This window comes from Bactrocera dorsalis, chromosome 3, assembly GCF_023373825.1.
Source record: "Bactrocera dorsalis isolate Fly_Bdor chromosome 3, ASM2337382v1, whole genome shotgun sequence".
Taxonomy (NCBI): Eukaryota; Metazoa; Arthropoda; class Insecta; order Diptera; family Tephritidae; genus Bactrocera; species Bactrocera dorsalis.
This window is the reverse complement of record NC_064305.1, coordinates 47,790,854-47,814,562: the sequence shown is the minus strand read 5'-3', so window position 1 is coordinate 47,814,562 and position 23,709 is coordinate 47,790,854. Positions and strand designations below refer to the sequence as shown.

Here is a 23,709-nt window from a genome sequence, read left to right as displayed (position 1 = left end):
GCTTGTTGAGGTAGTGAGATTGGCAGCTGTAGCACAATTAGGACCAAGAACGAAATTGGCAGGTGCAGCAGACGATTCTGAATTATTCGAGTTTTAGTCGTTCGAACGAAGGAATAAAAATGCCGACGATGTTACTTCTGTGACATTATACTTTATTCTCTTACTTTTTCAAATTATGTTCTGCTTATATAACTACTAAAGTGATTACAATTTTCTTAATCCATTTCTTTGTTTTTTTTTATTTTCTTGTGAAATACAATATTTGTTAAATGTAATCTTATTTTCTATTGAATGCAAACAAACATGATTGTGTGGTTTACCCGATAATGTCTGGGTTATCATTACAGCCAAACATAAGGACCAAAACATGTTTGTATGCATTTGCATTATGTTCTTTATCTCTACTTGTTATCTTATTTTTTGTAATGTTTACTTGTTTTTCTTTAATCTTTTATTTTGTCCAATTTACAATATTTTGTTGTGTGGTGTCTCTTTGGGATGATAGTGTACTCCTCCCTCCCTTAATGGAAAACTCTCCTGAGTTTGAATACTTAGTATTGTTTTTCGTTCTTTTAATTTTACAAGATATTATTATTATTATTATTAATACAATAAAACTTAAAATTGATATTCCAATATGAGAGATATTTTTGTGATATTTTAATTCATTAATTTCTTTTAAATTTTCTTCGTTTTTAAATACAAGGTCGTTAATTGTAATTTTGTTAGTGAAATTGTGAGTATCATAGTTTGGATAATAAAATCTTTGATTGTATGACATTTTAGTATTTGAGAATGTTTGGTATAGGATCTTAATTGTGCAGTTAGTTCATGAATCAATGTAGTGTTTTTCAACTTAATTTTTCTGTTGTCTCAATTCTGGTTTACTTCTTTGTTTCTTTAGATATTTGTAGTTCATTGAGTGTTTTAGCTTCTTAGAATTTAAAAGTGACATTTTTGTATTCAAACACATTTTCAATTTCTGCTGTTATTTCTTTGCCTGCTGTATTTGGTATAGGAATAATAGTTTTTAATTGTACCGATTGAAACTCTTTTGGGATTTTGACTACGAACATTAACAAATTTTCTTTATATTCCAAGGCGCATAATTTTATATATTGAAGTTTGTTGAGGTCTATGTTGTAATTATAAATTTCTTCATTTGTTAAAATGCTTGGGTGAAAAATACCACTTTTTGCTGAAATAATGTTTTCCTGAATCTGGTTTACTGCGTCTTTGAGAATGTTTATCTTTATTGTTTGTTCATGAAGATTCAATATTTTGTCTGTTCTCTCTTGATACATTAAAGAATTCTTTCTTTCGTCTTCAATAATTTGTTTTAATTTTGTGAACGTGTTCGAAAAGAAATTATTAATTTTTATTTGGTGGTTGAGAGCTGTAATTGAATTATGTAAATTTTCATCTACTTTCTTAAGGTGATTTTCAATATCTATTCTATCTCCATCATCCATCGTTCCAAATAAAAATTTATGTACAGAACCTATACCGTTAATTAAACCTCTCTTTTTTCTACACACTTCTTTTCTTGGGATTAATGTTTTGATTTTACCTCTCAAGATTTCAATTTCATTAGATAGGGTGTAGCATGTAAAGAATTTCACGAGGGTCAATTATGTGAATTACGAGGTCAGATGATGTAACAATCTGTTTAGTTTTGGTGATAATTTCTGCGTATCCATTATCGGTATGTATTTGATGTACTTCCAGTTTGGCTGCATTACTAATTATTACAATTGCTATCATCAATGTTATTTTGAAGATTTATTTGACCTAAAAAAATTTTTTGGACTTTAATATTTGTCGGGTGAATATTATCTAATGGCAATTTTCTATACCTTGGTTCGTATTTGTGCCGAACCGCTTTATAATTTTTTACGTAACCTTCTTTTTGAGTGTTATTAAACTGTTCTCTATTTCTATTTTGTTTTCCTATGCATTTTTCTTTAGTCTTCTGAATAGTGTCTTTAATCAAATTTTTATCAGTTTTTTTTATTTATAACCTCAAGAGGTGTGGTTTTAATTGAAGAATGATAAGATTTGTTATACCATTCTATGCTTTGAAATACTTTTTCCGCTGTCGAAAGGCTTGGTTTTTCAATTTCTAGGACTCTAATTCTTTCGGAGAGAGTATTATGAAATCTTTCGATATCTGAATTCGCAGTATGACTGTTTGGTTTTGTAAAATTAACTTCTATTTCTTCTTTCCTAAAAAAATCTTTTATGTTAATTGAGTTGAATTCATTACCTAATATTAACTTTCTGGGTCTTCCTTTGATAGAAAAGAATAATCTAAGCTTTTCTATAATAGTTATACTGTTTCTATCTTCTAGCTGAAATGCCATAGCAAATTTCGCAAATTTGTCTATAAAAGTAAGGAAGTAACATTTTTTATTTATGTATGTATATATCTGCGTGAACTATTTCGTTTATATCTGATGGTGTTTTCGTTAATTGAAATTTTGGTTTTAAAGGTTTTCTATCATATTTTGCTCTATTGCAAACATCGCAATTATTTATATATTTTTGCATCAAAACTTTCAAATTTTTCCAGTATATTAGTTTTTTCAATTTTTCATAATTTTCGTTAATACCTGCATGGCCTGTTTCATTTGTATGATATTGAGCAATTTGTTTATAAACTTGTTCTTCATTTTTCATATCTTTAGCATGGAATTCACATCTAAAAAACTTTACCTGTCTATTAAATATTTGAATAAGCTTTTGCTGAACTATATTGTACTGATTATCGGTTAAATAAGAAAAAGTTTCTACTTTTCCACTATTTATGTGCCTACGACAAAGATCTATGAAATTATTATTTTTTTAAATCTTCTGCGCTAATAAAAATTTTCTTCGTGTTGCCTTGTTTATTCAGATTCCTTAATTTTCTTTCTTTTGGGCTTATGTTGTCTTCTTCCAATGAATGAATCTCGCCTGTGTTACTATCTATTCTACTTAGAAAATCGGCTACGTTATTTTCCTTTCATTTCACGTAATTTATATTAATATTGTATTCACCTAGTTTAATTAACCATCTTTGCAATCTTGGGTTAATGTCTTTTCCCTTGTTTTTTATTTGGAGCCACTTAAGTGGTTGGTGATCGGTTAAGAGATCAAATGCTCTGCCGTAAATGTATGGTCTATAATATGTCACTGCCCAGACAATAGCTAGTAGTTCTTTTTCTGTAGTGGAATAACTTCTTTCGTGTCTGTTAAGTCTTCGACTAGCATAGCTTATAGGATGACTGTCCTGGGTTAATACTGCGCCAATTGCAAAGTCACTTGCATCAGTTGAAATGACAAATTTTTTGTTAAAGTCTGGTTATTTCAATATTGGTGGGCTTACTAATAGATTTTTAAGTTTTTCAAAGGATGAGGATCGCGAGTGTTTATTTTAATATCCTTTTTTAATTATTTTGTTAAGCCATGTGGTACTTTAGCGTAATCTCTTACAAATTTTCTATAATAACCTGTTATACCTAGGAATGATTTAATTTGCTTTCATGTAGTAGGCAATTTTAGTTTTTGTATGTTTTCGATTTTGCTTAAATTTGGTTGTATTCCTTCTGTTGTTAAAGTGTGACCTAGAAATTCAGTTGTTTTCGCGAAAAATTTGCATTTATCTACCTGAATCTTTAACTAAAAATTAAGATGTCGTCTAAATAAACTACACATATCTTGTTGATATATTCCCTAAGAACTGAATTCATTAAAAGTTGGAAAGTTGCTGGGGCATTCTTTAGTCCGAAAGGCATTCTTATAAATTCAAAGTGTCCTTGGGGTGTAGAGAAAGCTGTTTTTGGTCTATCTTCTTCTTTTATTAATACTTGATGAAAGCCTTTTGCAAGATCTAATGTTGTAAAATACTGAGCTCTTCCAAGTTTGCTGAGTATTGTTGCTATATGTGGTATTGGAAATTTGTCATCTATAGTGACTTCGTTTAGCTTCCTGTAGTCAATAACTATTCCCCATTTTTTCTTCACTGAATTGTCTTGCTTTTTCGGTACAATCCAAAGAGGCGAGTTGTACGGGGAATTACTTTCTTTAATTATACTTTGGCGCAACATCTCGTTCATCTGTCTACTAATTTCTTCTTCATGAATTTGGGGATATCTATAAATTTTATTATAATTGGTCTACTTGTTTTTGTAACAATTTCATGCTGAATTTCATGAGTATGAGAAAGGTTTTTACCTTCTTGGAAAAATAAATCGCTATTTGCTTTTAGAATGTATTCTAATTTTTGCTTTTCTTCTTCATTCATGTCACTATTTGATAAAATATCTAGCAAATTCTCTTTACATTCTGTATGTACATTAATATCTTCGTAATTGTAAGGGCATGAGTTTATAAATTTAATTTTATTGCCGTTTATTTTTACATACTCCTTTTCTAAATTAATTGTTGCTTTAATAGGTTTTAAAATATTCTGTCCTATTATAGCATCAAAGTTATTATTTTTTATGTTGGTTAGTTTCCAATGTATATAACTTTTTTCATTCAATTCGTTTGGGGTTGGGGTGACTAACTCTTTATTTAGGGAAAAATTTTCCTTAATGGTGCTAAAGTGTATTGGTTTATCAAGCTCAATGCATTCATAATCTTTTAACACATTATATTTCAATAATGATGTTGTAGACCCTGTGTCAATAAGACATTTAATTTTTGAATTTTTTATGATCACTTTTATTATCGGTAACGATTGTTTTGGGCTGGCAACCGAAAATTTGCTTGTTCTTGAACGTGATCTATTTCCATCGGTTCGGGGGGGTTTTGTCTCCTTTGGACTGAATTATATCTTCTAGATTGTTGAGAATTATTTTGCCTATTTTGTCCAAAGCTAAATTGTTGATAATTGTCATTTTGGTTAGAATTTTTACGAAATTCTCTCTGCTGATTTTGTCAAATTGAAAATTATTGGAATTTTGCATATACTGTTTATTATTGAAATTGCCAAAATTGTGAGCCAAAGAATTTCTATTTGAAAAATTTCTATAATTATTTCTTTGATAATTCTTTTGTCTTTTGTCAAATTGTAATAGCAAACCTGTCTCTTGAAGAACGCTAAAAGCCTCTCTAATCGTGCTTATATTTCTACTAATCACTACACTGCTTAAGTTGGGGTTGTATCCCATTTAAAAATGTTTTTAGAATTAAACTTTCGTTGTTAATTGGAGAAAATTCTATAGGCTTTATCGTATCGAATTCATGTTTTAAATTTAGTTTATCCAAAATATCTTTTAAATTTTGAAAATATTGACTTACGTTATAGTTTCATAGTACAATCGCCTGATTGTAAGGGGTGTGGCACGACTTCTTTACTCCAAAATTCTTTATGAGTTCTTCTCTCATTTGCTGCCATGTTGGTGTAGGTTCCAAAGGCCGGATGACACTTGCTGCTTCTCCTTTAATTTTTGTTTTGACGCTGCGTTGCAAATTCCAACATTGATGGGTTGGGGTTGAATAAAGGAAGGATCATGTCAACTTCCCTGATGAACGATGATAAATTTCTGCCGTCAAAATCCATGATTCTTGAAGCTTCTTTCAAAATTTGCGATCCTATCATCTGAAGTGGTTGCTGCTCGCCTGGATTCATTGCTGATGTATCCTCTTTTAACCCTGCCTTCATAACGTTATTTTTAACCTTTTCAGTCATAATGATACGTCTGGTAGATGTATCGTTTCTTTTGGGCTTTCATTGGATACCACGAAACTTTATACTTTGATAATTTATTTGTTAAATTAAAATATGCATGCGTTGTGTAAAAAATTGTAGGAGGGAGAGCAAAATGTAAAGAGGTCGTGCGCCTCTCAGATGTACGTTATGAAAGCAAGGTTAATACAACTGAACTTGTTGTTGTCGCTTTGTATGGTGCACTTCGCTCTCTCTGCGTCTTCTGTGTGTGGGGCATTAATCTTTAATCCCACTTTTCCTGGTTATGTTGATGGGCTGAATGAAGCTATTCTTCGCCTTCATAAATTGAAGTCCTCGGAGTCGCTCTCCGACGTTCCAGATAACTTGTGTAGAAGCTTAAGTTTCTTAAACTTAGCTATCTGTGCCGACCGACTTATATATTTATATATATATAAGAGATCTTTAAAATGGGAGCTAATCTCAGGATTTGCTTCCCGTTGCTAAAGCTTACGAAACTTAAAAAACTTCAGTTTTTAGTATCGCTCAACTTTGCAGTTTGTTTTTACCGACTGCGCCAGTTTTAGTTGTTCGAATAAAATAAAAATGCCGACGATGTTACTTCTGTGACATTATACTTTATTCTCTTACTTTTTCAAATTATGTTCTGCTTATATAACTACTAAAGTGATTACAATTTTCTTAATCTATTTCTTTGTTTTTTTTATTTTCTTATGAAATACAATATTTGTTAAATGTAATCTTATTTTCTATTGAATGCAAACAAACATGATTGTGTGGTTTACCCGATAATGTCTGGGTTATCATTACAGCCAAACATAAGGACCAAAACATGTTTGTATGCATTTGCGTTATGTTCTTTATCTCTACTTGTTATCTTACTTTTTTGTAATGATTACTTGTTTTTCTTTAATCTTTTATTTTGTCCAATTTACAATATTTTGTTGTGTAGTGCGCGATGAGGGTGGAATAAATTTTTTGAGATGTTAATAAAAAATACGAGAAATTAATACCGAATTCTATGGTTAAATCAAATGTTGAATAAAGTATTAAATAAAATGTTAAATTAAAAGGTTAAATAAAAAAATTAGTCTCAACTGCACCCTCTGAACTCCCGGTTTCCCAATTGGACCAATCAGAATGCGCCACGTTAGTTTATGCGTAAGCAAGTAGGACTTCAAATAATTGCTCCCGCTTTGCTTATTAGACTAATCACACCGCGCGAGGATTACGTGAGTCATGCTGCCAGATCGTTCGTAACAGCCGTGAAAATCTACGGTATCCTACGGTAAAGCGGGCGGTAGAAGCGGTGTTGGCTGATCTTTTACATTGCGCTCCCATAAGATAGGTCGTATCAGCTGAGCTTCGGCTATTGGTTTTCCGTGATAACGGTGATTTCGCATGAAACAGTGAGGGTATATACAGGGTGGCGCAAAAGTCAGAAGATGATCAGATGATGCTACAAATTTTGCAATTGCCCTCTAATGTCAGTTCTGTTTTAACATTTGTGTAGGAAATACACGTAAATAAATAATGGTACGCTGCACTACGTGCCACAACCGTTATGCTGAAGGATGCATTTCCCGGGCGCCTTATCTCCCGTTTTGGCGGTTTGCACTGGACAGCAGGATCGCCTGATTTGACCGCTCCAGACTTCTTTTTGTGGGGCCGATTTATGTCAACAAGCTCCGACCCTTGCAGCCTTTAAAGACAATATCCGTCAAGAATGTAAGGCCCTATTGCGGGAAGTTCTGGCCAAAGTGATGGCAAATGCTATAAAAAGGGCTCAAATGATAATCAACTGTGGAGGCGGCCATTAACATGATATCATATTCTCGACTCGATGTAAAAAAATGTAAAAGACCAAATAAAAATTATCCACATACTCGTATAGGAGACTCCTTTTGATATTTTCAAAGAGATCAAAGTTTTTAATTTTTTAAAAAAGTCTTTCATTTTCAAAAAAACATTGGACGGTAATTTTTGCGCCACCTATTACAAGCATGTATTTACTTATAAAGTTGTGTCTGGACAAATTTACAAATATTATGCGAATAGTTCTTTCGTGAGTATGTGCCACCGCTTGGTCTTTTAACATGTTATCAAAACTTTTCATGTCCAGCAAAAAAATAAGTAAACAACTTATCAAACCTAAATTAATTAAATATTTAAGTAAAATTTCAAACATGATTTCATTACATATTTCAAAAGATTTTAAGGAATTCATCATGAAATAGTTCAAAATATAGATAACACATCTACATATCAGTTATAAGCCGAGTCGTTTGCGCATTGTAAACTTACCAATATGTAGCTTACATTACTAAACATTGAAACTAGCATAATCATTTGCATTTAACACTGAAAATGCTCAATTCTGTTATTTTCGTGCCGTTGCTGTTAACTGTGGCGAAATAAGCTCGTTCAAAACAGTACTATGATATATGTACATATGTACGTTCTCTGATTCTAGAGCTGCCATAATAAGAGCAAATGAGACAATACCAAGTTGTTGATTCGGCTAATGAGAAGATGAGATAATGAGAAGCAGACTGGAACTTCTCCGTGACCAGTATCAAGGTTGGTATCCGGCTCTCAAGTAATTGCTTAAGAAAAAAATACATTATTTCTTCAAGTAGCTTTGGCAGCTGGTTACGCATTGTGAATGATTCACATTAGAAGAGCAAGAGAGAATAAACAAAGAAAGTAAACTTTGTGTATAATATGTATGTATGTATGTGTGTAGTAACATATATAAATATTTTCCTTGCGATTTAAGGAATATTGTTGATGATTGGTAAGTTTTATACAACATTTCAAAATGAAATTTACTTCATAATGATGATTTTAACTAATTTAGGACGAATTTAACGATTACTTTGAATTTCCTTCAAGAAACAATTGTTAATTTGATATTTCTTGGCAAACCCAGGTTTGCCATATTCGCATTTTATTGAAAAAAAGTACTAAAAATTAGTACCAGATTACTTTAGAGCTGCATACTAGCACAAGTAAATTTATCGCAGGAAAGTTTCTTGACCGTTTCCAAAGCGTTTTTTTATATGGAATTTTTACATTTCGTGAGAGCTTAATACTAAGCTTTATATTGAATTTGCGGTTTTATATTTTTAAACAGTAAAGCAGTTGTGAACAGAGTCAACTGATTTTAAACTAATGCTTAACGATATGCCTGGTACGTCTAGACAGAGCTGGTCTGCACTAAATCGTAGAAAGTGCACATCAACTGAAGTATATCCCCAAAAGCCAAACGCATCAAATGCTATTCCATATCCCTGTTATTGGAAAAGCGCTGGAGAACGATATTTTGAAAATAAAATCGGACTAAAAAGAAAAAATGCTGAAAAAAAGACAAGTTCTACGCGAACAAGTGATGTGCGATATTTCACCAGCGGTGCTTTTATTACTATAGGTTGGTACGCAGCTCACAAGTAATTGCTCAAGAACAAAAATACATTATTTCTCAAGTAATTTTGACAGCTGGTTACGCATTGTGAATGATCCACATTAGAAGAGCAAGAGAGAATAAACAAAGTAAACAAGCTTTGTGCGTATGTATGTATGTATGTATGTGTATGGTAACACAAATATTTTCATTGAGATTTAAGGAATGTTGTTGATGATTGGTTGGTTTTATACAACATTTCAAAATGGAACATACTTTATAATAATGATTTCAACTAATTTAGGATGAATTTGACGATTACTTCGAATTTCCTGCAAGAAACAATTGTTGATTTGATGTTTCTTCGCAAAACCAGGTTTGCCATATTCACATTTTATTGAAAAAAAGTATTAAAAATTAGTACTAGCTTTCTTAAGAGCTGCGTACTAGCACAAGTAACTTTATCGCAGGAACGTTTCTGGACCGTTTCTTAAGCGTTTTTTTATATGAAGTTTTTACGTTTCTTGAGAGCTGCGTACTAAGCTTATAATTGAAAAATCGGTTAGAGTCACTGCTATTGCTAGCCCACAATATCAATGATTGGTGATTTTTCTACATGTCACTATTTACTGTGAATGAAATTTACAATTGGCACCAGCTGATGAACAAAAATTGCGTGTGGTGATTTTTTTGGTGTTAGAGGTAGAAATTGTGATTTTGAATACTTCTTTATTCACTGTGAATATTTCTGGCGATTTTTTGGTTTTAGAGGCAGAAATTGTGATTTTGAATAATTTTTCACTGTGAATATATGTACAGTGAGCGCATTTCGTTTAGTTGAATGGCTAGTTGTTCCTATTATTTATCGTTATTCCGAAAATTGCTATGGTACTTTATGCCAGCTGCAAATATTTTACATTTCGCTTTCGTAACCATATATTTTTTAATTGTAATTAGTCTACCTATATCATACTTGAAAAATTGTTAGTGAAAAGAGGTAATCAGTGTTAATTTTAGTGCGCATTTCGTTTAGCCGAAAAGGTGGTAAAAGTCATTTTATAAAGATATAAAGAGGTAATTTGTATTTTTTAGAAAAAATATTAAAACTGACACTGCATGGATTTATTGGGTTCATCTAAGTTATTTTGTTTAATTATTTTTTATACCCTTTAAAGCCATGCCGAAGTGACCCTACTTGCCAAGTGAAGAAAAAGCTTTTATAACGGCACATAAAGATAAGGGTATGAGAAATGTGCAGATTGCTTTAAAAATTCAGAGATCTGAGAAAGTTATAGGAAATTATTGGGCAAGAATTATGGTCAGAAGAAAAAACTAAAGGTAACAAAAAAATTTCAGATCGCCAAAAAGGTCAAATTAAGGACCTGGCAACAAAAAAAGCTAACCGGTTATAGCAGAACTTGATCTTCCCATTAAAAAACGTCGTGTCCAGAAATTTTTATACACAACACAAAACGTTGTTTATAAAAAAAAAAAACCAGCAAAAGCACCGGCACTGACAAAAGCCCGCAAGGATGCAAGGATGCAGTTCGCACATGAAATGGAGGTCAAAATGGAAAAATGTAATTTTTTTTGACGAGAAAAAATTTAATCTCGACGGTCCTGTTGGATTTGGTTACTTTTGGCATGATTTAAAAGGAAAAGAGGAACCAAGGTTGAGTAGGATCTTTGATGGTGGAAGTGTTATGATTTGGGCAGCCTTCTCTTATTATGGAAGTTCCAGAATATGCTACGTTCCAACAAAAGTTAATAGCAAAATCTACACGGACATGTTGGAATCAGAATTAATATCATTTCTGGAGGACTGTCATCAAGAAGAACCCATTTTCCAACAGGATGACGCAGCTAACCACGTCTCGCGACATTCTATTCACTGGTTTGAAGACAAAAATATTGAATTGGTGAAATGGCCTACACGCAGTCCAGACTTAAATCCCATCGAGAAATTTTGGGGTATTCTGGCTAGAGAAGTTTTTATAAAAATGGTTGTCAATATTCGGCTAGACGAAATTCGCTCCTGTACCGTAATATAACTATTATATTAATAAAAGCAATATGAAATTCGAAAATCTTTGTTTTCTTTAATAATGAAATATATATTGATCTAGAGGACCCGTCCACGCTTCACTGTGGCTGATGCATAGACACCACTACCTATATCTATCTATATTAGGGCGGGTCGATTTAAAAATCGCTCATTGCTCTATGAAGATCGTATTCTAGGGATCAAAATATGAAACTTTGCTGAAGGAACCATACCTCTAAAACGAATTTTGATGTCCCCCAATTTGGGTCGAACTTTTGGGTAGGGGCAAATTTTGAAAAATCCCACTTTGACCCATTTAGAGTGCTCCAATCGAGTCCAAATGTATGACCGACCCCCACTAACTTTGGACGGCCGATCCACTCATGCCAGTGGCACACCCCCTGGAACTCCCCTGGGGGGGTTCCCCATACAATCATTTCAAAAAATCACCATTTTTGGCCATTACATGAAAAAATCAGCTAATTGGCTATGTTTTTTCTTTATTTTTATTTATTTATTTATAATAATATCTATTTTTTCTCTTAAGAAATTTATTTAGTCAGAACATATGTCATTTCAAAAAATCACCATTTTTGGCCATTACATGAAAAAATCAGCTAATTGGCTATGTTTTTTCTTTATTTTTATTTATTTATTTATAATAATATCTATTTTTTCTCTTAATAAATTTATTTAGTCAGAACATATGTAAATGAAAAAATTATTATAAAAAAGAAACTAAAAAAAATTATTGTTTGAAGTCTTTTTTACTTTCAAGTCTGGGCAATTTCGCACGGCTCTCTAATGTCGTCGCCATAACAGCCTCTACATTTTCCGGTATAACCCGTTTAGAAACGCTAGCTAGCAATTCAACATGTCGTTCCGTCCCTTGTATGTGTGATGGAATTTTTAGATCATTAAACGGTGGATCATCTTGATTTAAATATTCTTTCAATGTATCGTACGGAATGGTGGTTCAAATACGATATTTATATCATTCAAATTGATCATTTCCGTATAACTTGTGCAATTAAAGTTTATATCTGGTTTTTTATAAACTCTAAGTTCCATTGGCTCGTCAACATCGGTTCGATAGCGTAGAATTTTCTTGATGGCACAGTCGCGCTTTTCTTTCCTATCATCAAACAACATTGATAACAAGATATTTTCCGAATGCGCATAATATAAATTATCTTTAATTACTTGATTGACAATTTTGCTTAAACGAGGTTCTAGAAATTCTGACCAACCAATGAACTTGAAAAATAATGCACTGCCGTACACGACAGAGCTGTAATACTTGATACTGAAGTACATTGGCACATAACATTTAATTATAAATTCAACCAGAATTCTTAAATTTGCACGTGGATTTTCCGTTGTCACATATAATAGCAATAATCTGGCGGCCTTGGTGAGCCACCGAGAATGTACAATTTTCCCTGGTTTGATGTTAGCCAGATCCACCGGAACTACGCCACTAGAAATTGCATGGGCCATGTCGTATAAGTACTTCGAATCGGTGGAAAATTATTTTTTTTCTGGAGCAGGGGACATATTTTGCAACTCAATTTTCTGGAAGCCGTCCACCACCTAAAAATATATAATAATAAAATAAGTAAAAATGGTTGACAATTATAATAAATGAGTGATAGCAATAACTTACCGGAAGAGTTTCACAAGTTTCGATTTGACGGCTCAGTTTTCCGGTTGCCGATCTTGGTCCAGTGCTGGTTGATTTATCCAAAGCTTCAAACAAATGCCGAAACGAAAGTTCGTTGAAGTGTAGAAGGCAAACAAACCAATGCAATGGTATTTTTAACAGCAATTCGAATCGTCATATAATTCCACCGTGTGGGCCAGTGTTTGTAGGCTTACCGTCAGTGCATATTCCAATTAATGTATCCAGTGATATATTTTTATCGTTGAAAAAACCATTTAATTTGGTTGTTTTGTATTCAGCGGTTTCATGCTCCATTCTTACGTAACCAATCAATTCAGAATTGGGTTCTCTCAAAATAACAAGATGAGGTTCTTTTACCATCCTAGTATGATACTTCTCATCAATTTTATCTATCGTTAAAGTATCATCTTTTCTGGCATCGAATGAAAACGTTAACAAATTGGTATCATCTAACCCAGGGATGGGCACATTAGCCCTCAGTGGCATTTTGCCCGTGCGGGCACGAGTGCACATTTTGAGCATGGATAAATTGATCCGAAACTCCTCTCTTCGCTTTCTGAGAGAGCCCATGATCTCACGGTTTGGTATGGCAACACTGAAAGTTCATGGGCTACGAATCAGGTGACAAGCAAAACAATGAACTGCCAGACAAAATCCCATTAAAAATAACTGACAAAATCAGTTCGTTTTTTTTTCATTGTGGAATACATACATAAATAATTGTGTTGTGAAAATATAGTGTTTTTTTTATTAAAAATACAGTGTATAAGTGTTTTTACTAAAAATAAAGTTGGTAAGTGTATTATTAAAACCATCGTAAATACATGTATGTAAATATATTATGTTTTCCTAACGTATTATAGGAAAATGCCGAGAACTAAAAATAAGTGTGTGGCTGGTTGCGTAGGAGCGCGACGGTTTTTCAATTTCCCCAACAAGGAGAAGGATGGATCCAGGTTCGTAAATAATTTTAATTAGTAGAAAAATATAGTTATTTAGTGAAATTTAGAAATATTTTTTCATAAATTGTGCCTATTTTGATCTTGTTTTAGATGCAATTTATTGCATAATAAAAAATATATCATACTTGCGAAATATAATGTAATTTAGTAAATAGTATTGTAATATTTAATAGATCCAATTTAATATGTTGTTTGGAGTAGCGTAGTAGATGTAAATATTACTATAATTATAAATTATAAGTACAAATAAATGTAATACTAGTAAAGGGTGATTTTTTAAGAGCTTGATAACTTTTAAAAAAAAAAAAAACGCATAAAATTTGCAAAATCTCATCGGTTCTTTATTAGAAACGTTAGATTGGTTCATGACATTTACTTTTTGAAGATAATTTCATTTAAATGTTGACCGCGGCTGCGTCTTAGGTGGTCCATTCGGAAAGTCCAATTTTGGGCAACTTTTTCGAGCATTTCGGCCGGAATAGCCCGAATTTCTTCGGAAATGTTGTCTTCCAAAGCTGGAATAGTTGCTGGCTTATTTCTGTAGACTTTAGATTTGACGTAGCCCCACAAAAAATAGTCTAAAGGCGTTAAATCGCATGATCTTGGTGGCCAACTTACGGGTCCATTTCTTGAGATGAATTGTTGTCCGAAGTTTTCCCTCAAAATGGCCATAGAATCGCGAGCTGTGTGGCATGTAGCGCCATCTTGTTGAAACCACATGTCAACCAAGTTCAGTTCTTCCATTTTTGGCAACAAAAAGTTTGTTAGCATCGAACGATAGCGATCGCCATTCACCGTAACGTTGCGTCTTTGAAAAAATACGGTCCAATGATTCCACCAGCGTACAAACCACACCAAACAGTGCATTTTTCGGGATGCATGGGCAGTTCTTGAACGGCTTCTGGTTGCTCTTCACCCCAAATGCGGCAATTTTGCTTATTTACGTAGCCATTCAACCAGAAATGAGCCTCATCGCTGAACAAAACACGCGCGCGAAACACATTTCGAACCGAACACTGATTTTGGTAATAAAATTCAATGATTTGCAAGCGTTGCTCGTTAGTAAGTCTATTCATGATGAAATGTCAAAGCATACTGAGCATCTTTCTCTTTGACACCATGTCTGAAATCCCACGTGATCTGTCAAATACTAATGCATGAAAATCCTAACCTCAAAAAAATCACCCGTTAGAAAGAATCGTAAATACTAATAAATGTTGTGATTTTATTTTGTACCTATATGGGTGATATAGGCCTATAGGGAAACCGTGCACCCAAAACTAACTTCGGTAACGCGCCTTTTGTATACCTCAGCGGTGGTGTGGAAATTACAAACTCCCAAAACATTTACTAAAAATTCCCTAACGCATTTCTTCCATAGTGGCATCATTGGCAAATGTTATAAAAAATGTGGACTTTGACAGCGCTCTCTCGAATCAAAGAGTTTCGTATCAATTTATCCATGATTTTGAGGGCTAGGTGAGGGGATCATCGCGGGCAAACATGAAGAGGGAAGTGAGAGCAACGTTTTACCACTCCATATTTACAAATGAGAGCAACGTATTTTCCCACAGCATGTTTACAAATGAGCGACTGATCTATCACATGTACAGTGGTGTGAACAAAATAGAAACAACCATAAGGTGTTGTGAAGTTTTAAAATATGCTGTTTTCTTATTAAATAAAATTGTTTTTAGATACATAACATAACATATATATATTTTTTCCTAACAGTGATTAAAATTTCCCACCATGCAAAGGTAAATAAAAACAAATTTTAATGCGAAACTCTAAACTCTGCAAATTATGTTTACCCCTTTTTGTTCACACAACTGTACAATTCCGATATGAAGTAAATTTCCACCCTTAAATTTGTGTACAATGTCAGTATTGCCGCAACCACTCTGCGATGAACATCAAGTTACGGAGGAATGTAATTCATTTTTTTCGCAATTTTTCTCAACTTGTTATGCCCTTCTCTCCGTAAACTGATATTCCCCTCATCTAGCCCCCGTGCGCACTTTGCTAACTTTGCGGGCTAAAAATGTGCCCATCCCTGATCTAACCAAATCTTGCAAAAGAGCGGTTCCCAATGCTGATGCTACTCTGTCAGGCACACCAAATCTGTCACATACCAAGGCAAAGTTAAAACAATCGTATCTCTCTGTGTATTGTGAACTTGTTCTTCTATCCATATCTTCTTGAACCGGTGGCGGTGCGTATGTTGAATCATCGGGATCTTGGTATGTTGGCATTGATGACATAGACGTTGCTCCTTGCTCTTCAGTTTCCATCATAAATGCATTCATTGTTAGTCTTCTCTGATTATGTTTATCGTGCATGAACTCTTTGAGGCGTTCGGGAACCCAGCCGCATGCACATGGAGCTGCCTTCAAATCGCATTTACATGTTCCAATGTAAAAAACTGTTTCCAGAGATTTTACATACTCTGTAAATTGTTGGGTGTTGTTTCTTCTCTTGATTTGCCCTTGATACTTGTCAAGCAATTTATTCAATTTGTTACATACACTTTTTTTCAGCATTATTTCCATACCAAGTTTTTCCCAAATTCCAATCAACTTATCTTGTACTTGAATAGTGAATGCTTTATGGGAAGACTTTTTTTGTTCTGTTTTAGCACGTTCGCTTAAGTAAAAATAATATCTCAAGATATCCAAATGGGTTGGTAAATTAAGATCAGTAAAATCAGTAGACACACCAAAAACAGTAACATCATGCTTGGGTATATGACTCATTGGGTTTTCGATAGTTGTTGATGTAGTTGCTTCATCTTGCGGTGTAGAGGATGATGGATTCATAGTAAACTTTTTGATTTGGAATGGTCACTTCACTTATTAATTTTTTTTTTTGAAATACCATAGTGGTTATTGCTTTAGTTCTCCTTACTTTCAGAGGTAATAAGAATGAAATGGTAATTTCAATTCTATTTCAAAATTTGCCCCTACCCTAAAGTTCGACTCAAATTGGGGGACATCAGAATTCGTTTCAGAGGCATGGTTCCTTCGGCAAAGTTTCTTATTTTGATCCCTAGAATATGATTTTCATACAGCAATGGGCGATTTTTTTGCCTCTCCCCAAATCGATCCGGCCTAATCTATATAGTTTCTATTAGTTGGATTATAATTATTACTAATGAGATATAGCATTTCTTTTAAGCAACTTGTGTTAGTTTACAAAAAAATTGGATCATAGAGCATTTCGTTCGTTAATAAATAATTACTGCTTTTTGGAGGAAAATACTGTTGAATTTGGGCTCAGGGAAATCCACCGATGAAAAGATATTTGCTAAGCTTAAAGACGTGAAAGCTCTGTGCAAAGTGGGTGCCCCGCAAGTCCAAAATCCAACAAAAGCAACGAATAACTGGTTTTGTGAAGTGTTTGAGTGCTCTCTAATCGGAATAAAGCCCAATTTTGGCGTCGGTGATAGAAACATAGCTCCATCATTTCCCACTGGAGTCCAATCGACAGTCTTTCTGGTGGACTGCGCATGACGAACCGGTTCTCAGGCGTGGAAAGACATCAATATTTTGGGATGCACGTGGTATAATACATACTGAACGACTGATTACTGAGCCAGTTATAATCTATTTCACTGCGTATTTGGTTGCAGTTCTTTTCTTCTAATCCAAATACTTAGCAATTGTATTATATTTGAAGAAGAATCTGTCTAAAATTGTACTCATATATTCAAATTCTGCTATTTACACAATTGTTGTTTTAGTAGACCAATTCTTCAATTTTTTGTTGGTGACATATACACATGTGTACGCATATGTATGTAGCATACAAACGCTTGTGCATTATTTGTTCGGAAGTGTATACAAATATATGTACATATAAGTATACATGAATGTATTGTACGAACATGCAGATCAATGCGCGCACATGTAATACATTGATAAGTGATAACATCATTATTTGAATTTCTGAACGCGCACATGCGTATACATACATTGAGCATGTGCAGATACATAATACCAGTGTTTTTCAATCTTTTTGATTTCGCGACCCCTTTACAGGTTGCAATATAATTTAAGAAATAATTTAATTTTAATGAAAAGACTACATACGTTGGGTAATAAGTTTTTCCTATTTTAGCAAATTTATCTATTGGGTTGTCAAAAAAGTCTTGCGGTATTTTCGCGAGTTGGCGCTGAACGCGCGTAGTTCTAGTTTTATTCGTCGCAACGGATCATGCTATACCTATTTGGAAAGCTCATTTCACGCGCTAACAGGTGTTTGATTGATTGTCGTTTCTTTTAAGTCCTTCGTGAGTTATAGCGTCGCAAACATGGGGAAAAATAAAGAGAAAATACGGCATATTTTACAGTACTACTACGATAAAGGCAAAAATGAATCTCAAGCCGCCAATAAAATATGTGCAGTTTATGGACCCGATACAGTTTCCATTTCCACCGCACAACAATGGTTTCAACGTTTTCGTTCTGGTGTAGAGGTGGTCGAAGATGCGCCACGCTCCGGAAGGCCTGTCGTCGAAAATGGCGATAAAATCGCTGAATTGGTCGAAAGAGACCGGCATAGTAGTCATCAAACCGTTATAAACCATTTGAAGAAGCTTGGAGTCACTAAGAAGCGCGATGTATGGGTGCCACACGAATTGATTCAATAAAAATACCGCAAGACTTTTTGACAACCCAATATTATTCGCGCGGGTCATACGACGTTGGCGACGGTGACGTGAGAGTATGAAACCGTCAAAGCTTATGCGGCATCTCACAACCAAGCATCAAAAAGAAGCTGATAAGCCGTTGGATTTCTTTGAACGAAAGTTGAAAGCTCTTAGTCAGCAGCAAAATACTATAATTCAGGTAAGTAAGAAAATAATGAAAAAAGCGTGGAGTGCACTATAAATCAGCTCTTAAAAAGCGCCCCACCCTTTTTTCACAATGATACTATTTTTTTTTATTTATTTATTTTCCATATTAACAAATATTTTTGATTTTTTAGTTTACGTTATCGTCAAAGCGTGTTTTTCAGTTTTTTTATACTATATTTTTACTGTTGGTGTTTATTTATTTGTTATTTGCATACAACTTTTGATTATACTTAATTTCGGTATATTGTTTGGTTTATTTTCAGGCATCCAGTGTAAACGAGTCAACATTATTAGCTGGCTACAAAGTCGCATATCGAGTTGCTAAAGCAGGGAAACCACATACAATTACCGAAAATCTTATTTTGCCAGCGGCACTCGGTATGGTTGAAATTATGGTCAGTAAGCAGGAGGCAACCAAATTAATAAAAATACCACTTTCTGACAATAGTATTTTACGCAGAATAAACGATATGGGCAAGGATATTCAAGAACAAAAATTAAAGAATAGCCAACATTTTGCTTTGCAGTTCGATGAATCTTCTGATGTTTCCGACTGTGCACAGTTTATAGTATTTGTGCGCTTTGAAGCAGATGACAGTATTACGGAAGAAATCTTATTTTGCAAAGCACTTCCTGCAAACACTACTGGCCAGTGTTTGTACGATATGTTTTTAGAAAGCACTTGCGACTACGATATTGATTGGAAAAAATGTATCGCTATTTGTAGCGATGGCGCTAAAGCTATGACTGCCAAAAATAGCGAACTCATTGCAAAATTAAAATCGATAATACCAAACATATCCTGGACACACTGTTTTCTTCATCGACAGGCTCTAGCTGCTAAGGTAGTACCTTCTTATTTAAATGCCGTGCTCAAGGAGGTAATACTTAAAAATTGTGAATTCTATCAAAGGTAAAGCTTTGTAAACCCGGCTATTTAGAATCGTTTGTGAAGATATGGGATCAATTCATTAAAATCGTCTTTATCACACAGAGGTCAGATGGCAATCCAAAGGAAAGGTATTGACAAGAGTTCTGGAACTGAGAGCTGAATTGTTAATGTTCTTACAAGATGCAAAATCAGAATATGCTTACCGTTTTTCTGACCCTATTTGGCTCTTGAAATTAGCATTTTTGGCAGATCATTTTAGCCACCTTAACAATGTGAACAAGAACCTTCAAGGAAGAGAAGAAAATATTTTATCAGCTAAAAATAAAGTAAAAGCATTTCAGGAAAACTTCGTTTGTGGTCGACCTCTCGGGAAAACAAAATGTTTGAGTCTTTTCTCTGTGTTCAGAAGATTGTTGAAGATAATGCATCAGACCAAAGTCTTGCAGTTTCGGCTCATATTCCTTGCATGATACAAAGCTTGCGTAATTTACAAGAGAAGCTTTTGACATACTTTCCAGACTTGCACTCTGAAGCTGACAATGGGCGTAGATGGACTTTAAACTCTTTTTCGGACAAATAAATAGATCTGGCTGATGTCAACACAAAAATGAAAGAATGTCTTCTAGAATTAGCTACTGATGGCATGCTTAAAATGGAATTTTATTCGCGAAGTGTCGACGTATTTTGGATGAAAAGAAAACACGAATATCCAGAGCTGGCAAGGGAAGCTCTTAAAATGTTAGTGCCATTCGCCACTTCATACTTGTGTGAATTGACATTTTCTTCAATGGTAGACATTAAAACTAAAAAGAGAAATAGACTGCAATTAGAAAATGATTTAATTATTAATGTTTCAAAAATAACACCACTAATGAAAAATAAACAAGCACATCTTTCTCATTATAATTATGTTTTTGTTGTGTAAGAACCTCGACTTTTTCTTTCAGCTGGCGACCCCCCGAGTAAGGCTTCGCGACCCACAGATTGAAAAACCTTAGGGGTCGCGACCCACAGATTGAAAAACACTGCATAAGACTAATATTGGGTTGTCAAAAAAGTCTTGCGGTATTTTCGCTAGTTGGTGCTGAAAGCGCGTAGTTCTAGTTTTATTCGTCGCATCGGGTCATGCTATACCTTTTTGAAAAGCTCATTTCACGCGCTAACACGTGCTTGATTGATTGCCGTTTCTTTTAAGTCGTTCGTGAGTTATAGCATCGCAAACATGGAGCAAAATAAAGAGAAAATACGGCATATTTTACAGTACTACTACGATAAAGGCAAAAATGCATCTCAAGCCGCCAATAAAATTTGTGCAGTTTATGGACCCGATACAGTTTCCATTTCCACCGCACAACGATGGTTTCAACGTTTTCGTTCTGGTGTAGAGGTGGTCGAAGATGCGCCACGCTCCGGAAGGCCTGTCGTCGAAAATGGCGATAAAATCGCTGAATTGGTCGAAAGAGACCGGCATAGTAGCAGCCGTAGCATCGGTCAAGAGCTGGGCATGAGTCATCAAAGATTCATTTCAATTTCAATCAAAAAAAAAATTCAATAAAAATACCGCAAGACTTTTTTGACAACCCAATATGATAGAAGATGTATGTATATGTATATTGTTGTGATAAATTTAATTTCTATTGCTTGGGCATACATACATATATGCCAGGTCATTATATGCCGAAAATACATATCGTCACATGAAATGCAAATTAACGTAACAACATTTTCAGAAATTTACAGTGGCATGAATGAAACACGGAATAAAATGGAACATGAGTGAAACGAAATATTAATATTGGTTAAAACTGGTTTATATATGACCGCAGAACCAGAAAATGTTGAACATATTTAATATTTATTATGTATATAATTTGAAGTAGTGAAGCGTAATCAATAAGACACTCAATTTCCAATTTTTTGATGATACGTTATTTTGCATTTCAGGTGACGATATGTACATATATTTATCTTCATATTCTCTGTTTGAGTATGTGAGAGAACTGTTAAAAATGTTAACATTTCACATCGTGAATTCTGTGGTTGTGAGGTGAATTCCGTACTATAATGTATAAAATGTTCGACATCGAACATGCACCTTCTCTATGTTTTAAGTTCTCCGACTTAACTACCTAATAATAAAAATGTAACTAAGTACATACTATCTACCTTCTCCTCTAAATTTCGTTCAGCCGTTTTGGCATGTTAGAGCAAAACTCCCAGCAAAAACCATAACAAAATCACTAACTCAATTCAGTTTTTTGCATACTTCCTACCCCCTAAGAACGATGGCGTGATTATTTATAGCCTATGACCATTTCTAGGTTATCATCTACTCGTATCACCCTACCAAATTTCATCAAAATCCGTTCAGCCGTTTAGGAGTGAAAGAGTAACAGACAGACAGGGTTACTTTCGCTTTTATAACATTAATTTGGATTATATGAGTAATTTTTGAGATCAAGGCCGACCGGTCCATATAGACCTTGGGCGGCATTTTGGAAAAATTTCTTCACATATTTTAATATTATTTTTATATATTTTTTTAATATTTTTATTTCATTTACTCAATATAATATAATATATAATACCTCAAAGTCATAGTTTCATATTAAATACTAGCAGCCCTAGTCTCGTCTCTTTATGTTTAATTTCTTTGATGGTTTAAGTGGCGGGCACTTAAATAAGTAATATTTACATAGAATATTATATACATTTTTACTATGTTTTTTTAAGTAATTACAATAAAAGCAGAGACGAATAAAATATATACAGTCTAAATTAAACGTTGACAACTTTCAGCTAAAAATGTATCTACCTATACGTCTAGGTATTTCAAAGAAATTTTTGTTTGTGTCGATAGAAACTTGCCTATCATTATTTAGTATTTTCCTTACAAAATTATTACACAAGTCTACAAATAAAAAGCGAAAAAATGCAACTGTCTTGGCTATGCGTGCATCGTTATCTTTGAAGGTTCCTAAGTTTGAATTAGAAGGTAAAAAAAAACACCACGTACAGTTTTCCAGTTACATCAAAAAAAAGTCTCTTTGAAGAAATATTTGAAAAATGCCCTGTTGACTAATATACTGATAAAATTTAAAAATAAAAAAAGTTTTTACTTTATGTAAGACGTTTATTATATCGTGTAATAATTACATATAACTATTGAACATGTTTTGTAGATTTCCTTTTTGCAAATGGCGATTTTTTCTTGTATTCTCTATTACTTTCTCTCATTAGGAACCAACAATAATCCCCCATCATTGCAGGATCCCAGCGGCCTTGATATCTCTGTTCCATTGTTAAAATATCTTGGTGGAACCTCTCTCCCTGTTCATCACTGACGGAAGCCAAATTTTGTGGAAAAAAACTCAAATGTGAATGTAAAAAATGAATTTTTAGTCACATTCTGCAACCCAACCTTTGGTAGTTTTCCAGCAACTCGTGGATATGGTGATTTTTCGATATCTGTGATTTCAGTGATTGCTATTTTTAAATCACTGTGATTTTATATTGCTATTGCGATCGCAACTAAGTCGACGTTAAAACGTCGTTGTTGTTGTTGTAGCGGCAGATTCTGCCAATTTGACACTGTTTGGCCGAATAAAAGTCCTGATCTGTTCCACTTACGTAGACCCGACTGTCATGGAAACGACGAAAACATTTTGTCGTTATTGGCGGCAAATTCTTTTTTGGCTCCTGTAACTCGAGTCAAGTTTTTCCGCCTTTCTTTTCACTACATTTTTGCAAATGTTGGAGCGGTTCGGCTACCTGACACTAAGACCGTATAGCATAGTTCATTTGTATGTTGGTATGATGGTTTCACACATTTCTTAGAAGGAATTACCATTAGTGTGGTGATAATTTGTTTGTTTAGAATACCCGCTTTTAATATTTTCAAGACCTAATAATTAACGGGAGTTTCCTAATCTTTGGGAAAATATTAAAACTCCGTAATTTTTTTATTCCATAACTTTTTCTGAAATTAATTAGTTACAATTCTTGTTTTCATCACAAAAAGCTTTCATATTTGGTTTTAACAATAAGTAAAATTAAAAATTTAATTAAAACAAATTAAAATATTCCATAATTCCATTTTGCTTACATATCATCTACCACTTCAAACATCTGCTATACTTCACTTCTTTTCCTTGATACATTTCCTGCCATTATTAAAAATTATAAGAGCGTT

The 23,709-nt window shown here is 33.8% G+C and overlaps 1 protein-coding gene and 1 long non-coding RNA gene across 4 annotated transcripts in view; one reads left to right on the top strand and one right to left on the bottom strand.

Moving 5' to 3' along the window:
• LOC125777195 (uncharacterized) overlaps positions 1–23,709 on the bottom strand; it is a 282,927-nt gene that overhangs the window by 80,032 nt on the left and 179,186 nt on the right. The window lies entirely within an intron of this gene.
• On the top strand, positions 3,401–22,265 carry LOC125777219 (uncharacterized). Its single transcript, XR_007422177.1, has 3 exons — positions 3,401–13,598; positions 13,669–18,617; positions 18,889–22,265. It is a non-coding gene; the product is annotated as an uncharacterized LOC125777219 (long non-coding RNA).